Genomic DNA, 4,463 nt, shown 5'->3' with positions numbered 1-4,463 from the left:
TAAAGGCGCCGCGCCCCCCGCGCCGCGCCCGCGCCCGCGCCCGGCGCGCCGCGCCCGCCGCCTCCTCCTGGTGCCCCCGCCCCGCGCGGCCGGGCGTCGGAGCCCGGGTGGGCCGAGGGGCCCCGACTCCTTGTACTGGGGGGTGGAGGGGAAGGCGGGGACCTGAGGACCGAAGGAGGCTGGGGGTCCCCCCACGCATACCCTGGGCGCCCGCTCTGGAGGGGGAGCCCCTGCTCTGCTTAGGCTAACTTCCTGCCCGGCCCACGGTGGGAGGGCGCTCCCCTTGGGTTCTCTACGTTTGGGGTGTCTTCGCACTGACTCCCCCAGCCCCGGCCCACCTCCTGGGAGGCCTTGCGCCCACGTTGGGCTGTCAGGACTCAGCCCTGAGAGACCAGCCCATCAGAGAAGCGCAGAGCGGAGCGAGGCGGTAGATCCGCCTGCAGGCTTTGCAGACCCTCCAGCGCAGTGCAGAGCTCAGAGTCGGAGCCCCGGCTGCCTTGTGCCCCTAAGGACTGGGGACGGGACTAATTCCCGTTTGTGCATCAGAACGCACTGTTAGACCTGAGAAGCCAAGAAAGAAATTAGAGGCCCCGGGAAAGAAAAGGAAGAAATGTTCCGACAGAAGAGCTGTTAGGAATGTCAGTGCCGGCTGGCCAGGCCGGCGCCATTTGCTCTGCTTGGGTGATTTCTGAACGGGGGGGGGGACACTTCTTTAAGAGATCATCAATTGAAAAATATGTACAGCTTGGAAAGTGAGTAAATGTTTTTTGCACGTTTCCTTCTGGCTTGGAGATTTAAGAAAAGTGATTTTGTTTGCTCAAATATTTGAAATTTCTTTGTCTTGGTTTGGAGGAGCTCTGTGTCCAGAATACATTAGTTCTGGTTTGAGAAATGCCCTGCAAAGGACGGGGGAGAGGATTGAGTGCAAGTGTTGAGCTCCAGGGTCAGTATCAACTTGGGCAGGAGCCCAAGAGCTGCAAAAAGGCCTTTCCCTCTCCACCAGACCCTCCCACCTAGGCAGGGTGGGCTGCTGGTTAGCTCCCCTGGGGCTTTAGACTTCAGGTAATCAGATGAGCCAGGAGGAGCAGGGTAAGATCTACATGCAAACCCATGAGGTTTCGTGCAATTTCTCATCCTGTAAGCAAGCATGTGGGGCTAGTAAACAGTACAACACATCTGTTCCAGCCTGCCACACCCCGCCCTCCGTCTCGGAACATTCCTGACCTGGTAAGGGAGTGAGAAGGTTACAGCTTTACGCAGCCGAATGTGCCGGCCTCATCATGTTCACACGTGCAGAGGTCCTGCGTAGACAGTGAGATTTCATGGACAAGTCCACCCGAAATCCATGCTGGGGGGAACTGCATTCTTCAGCCATGAGCTCACACTGCTGAAAGACCCCTGCTGTCCCCACCCCCCTTCCTCAGTGTACTTCATCACTTCCTAGAGAGCTCACACAGGCAGTTCTGAAGTGTCCATTGCCAAGACCTGCCTTTGTCTTCAGAAGGCCAGAGCATAATGCGAACTGGTCCTGGGGCATGCTCTCCAGAAGTCAGCACATGCTCTACCGTGCTCCGTAACCTCCTGGAGTGCAAACAGGCCGGCAACTTGGACAACAAAAATGGTGGCGTTGGGTAGGGGTCCTGAGGCCCAAACACCAGATGACACGTCTCCCTGTCTCGGACCGCTGAGTCTTGACCCTATGGAAGGGCACCGTGACTTCCAAACAGGGTCTGTGCATCCTGAGAACATCCAGCCTTGAGTCCGGCAGAGATGCAGGAGCTTTGGGTAAATTAACTCGCAGAGTTGTCCTCACTCCATAAGTGGGCTCAATTAGCATCCCCATCGCACAGCGGGGCCAAGGGACCTATGGAGATGGCAGCCCCGGGCTCAGCCTGCAGGGCCGGCCTCTCACCCAGGCCCTGCGAGCCCGGCAGGGCTTCCCAAACTCATTTGCTGGAGGAAGCCTTGTACACAGTGTCTGAGGTCTTAAGGGAACTCACATTTTCAGGAATATGGTTTCAAAGCACTGCAGTAACTGAGGCAAGTCCAGTAGAGAGCATTGGTTTATCACGCTTGCTGTGAATGAAGCAGTGAGGATGCATTTAGAGAGGAAGCAAAAATATGATCTAAAATGCATGGCCGTGGAGTGCAAAAGATGGTTTGCAGCTAGGCCACTTGACGCGGGACCCGAGACCAGCAGTGTCAGTCCTTGGGAGTGTGTTTAAAATGCAGAACCTTGGGTCACACCCCAGACCTACAGTAGAGGAATCTGCATGTGAATGGACTCGCCTTCCACTCCACCTCTGTCCTCAGATCCTCTGCTTCAGAATCCTAGAGAGGCTCCCAAGAAATTCAGATTCCTGGGCTCCACCTGAGGCCTGCTGACATAGGGCTTCGGGGCATGCGGCCCACGAGCTGGCCTCTTAACAACCTCCTGGGTAAATGCCAGCCTTGGAGAACGATTGGCTTATCCCACAGGTAATAAGCAGCTCCTGGGGGGGGGGGGGCTCATAAAAATGCTACTTCCTGGGCCCTGCTTCGGATCTACTGGGTCTGGACCTCTGGGGGGCAGAGCCTGGGAGTCAGCATGAGGAAGTTGGGCAAACTCTGACATAGGCAGGGGCCCTGAGGGAGGACCCAAGCCAGCCCTGCTCTGCCCAGCCTCTGGGGGCTCCCTGCCACCTGGAGGAGGATTTGTGATCTCAGCCTACTAGATAAAGAGCCCTAGAGAAAAGTGTGCTTTTGTTTCTAAGAGAAATTAAGAAAACCCTTTTGGGAGGGTAGCATGTGAGTGATGTTACCCTCTCAACACCTGTAAACTGTTGACTGTAATTGGTCCACAGATGTTTGTGGAGCGTGGTAGACTCTTCCTTCTCCCACGTGTGGAGGTGAGCCTGGGAAGGGGCTCATCTCCAGAAGCAAATCAAATGCTTGTATTGGGGCTACATTTCCCTGCCTTTTCATCTGATGTTAATTTGCTTTCCCCATTCATCATTATGGTTTAGACACTTCAATGGTAGATAAAAGCTGTTTTGTAAAGAAAGCAGAGAGATATTAGTAAAAGGTGTGTTCCTGGAATATAACGGAATCTTTGTGGGCAGTTGAAGATACTCAACTTGAAGATACTCAAGAAGTGAATGAAATCATCCTCACACCCAGCTCAAGAAAGCCTCCTCGCGTGGAACAGAGAACAGTCTTGAAGGAAAAAGTGGGAGAGAGAGAGACAGACAGGCCGGCACAAGTCCTTCTCTGCCGTCAGTTCTGAGGACGCTAAGCCACGATGCTGAACGACTGCTTTTGTGTTCAACAATATCATCGTTCCCTTTTAACATTTACTGATATTTACTGTGTGCCAGGCCCTGCCTTAAAAGTCTTCGAATCATTATCTCGAGTCATCCTCACGTACGAAGAAGGTGGTGCTTCCCTCGGACAGAAGACAGGCCTGGCAATGCGGAGTGGCCTGTGCTCTAGGGTAGCGTGACTGAGGACCTAGGGGCCCACCTCCACGCTCTGGTGCAGAGACCCAGGGGTCAGGCCACCCCCTATACCCAGCCCCGGGGGAGCCTGACCTCCGACCCCACCAGGTGCAAGGTATCCGTCTCTCCCAGCTCCTGTGTGTGTGCGCACGGCCCGCCCTCTGCCAGGACACCTGCCCCCTTTGCCTGGGAGGTGGCTCTTCTCTGTCACTCACACCTCCCTTTCTCAGGGGCCACTGCTCCTCTGGGACTGGGGTGGGGGGCTGGGCTGTGGGCACTTTGGAAACTTCTATAAAGCAGGCGATGCAGCTCAAAAGGATCGGACAGCTCAGTCCCGCGGAGCAACTACCCACAGCCCGGGACCTGCTGGAGAAAGAAGATGCATCCTGGCAACAGAAGGAGGAGAAGGGCCGCCTCAGAATCCCAGAGGGGTTTGTCCTGCGTTGCTGTTTTGCTCATTTGTTTCCTGTCTGCTTTACAAAAAGTGGGGAGCTCCGGTGTTGGGAGCAGAGACACATGTCCAATGACGCCAGTAACAGAGGGCTCACTCACGACCTTGCATGGTGTCCGACTCGTTGGCTGGTTCTTAGAAGCAGCTGGCAGAAGGAGGAAGGAGGTCAGGCTGACCTCGGCTGATGCGGGCGGACTAGGAAATGTCATGTCAGGGAGAGAGCGCTAGTGCACCCTGTTAGCGCGTCCCCAGGCGCCACGGGCCTCGGTCCCCAGGGGCATGGCACTGCCCCCGCACCCCTGCTCCCTGGGACCTCCTCACCTGGGGTGGAGCTGTGTCCAACTGTACCTCAGGTGCCCTGGATCCCGGTAGCATCAGGATGGGGGCGGAGAAGGGACTTTTTTTATCCGTTACTTTGTTTTTTCTTTTTCTGTTGGCTCTTCTCCCAAAGCATATTGCACATGCATCTACTTCCCTCCCTCTGGGGACTGAGGCCCATCATCTCCCACCTGGACCCCTACAGGCACCTCCTCCCC

Source organism: Mirounga leonina, unplaced genomic scaffold (assembly GCF_011800145.1).
Source record: "Mirounga leonina isolate KUSES-001 unplaced genomic scaffold, KU_Mleo_1.0 Mir_195, whole genome shotgun sequence".
Taxonomy (NCBI): Eukaryota; Metazoa; Chordata; class Mammalia; order Carnivora; family Phocidae; genus Mirounga; species Mirounga leonina.
The sequence above is the reverse complement of the archived record's forward strand: the minus strand, read 5'-3'. Positions refer to the sequence as shown.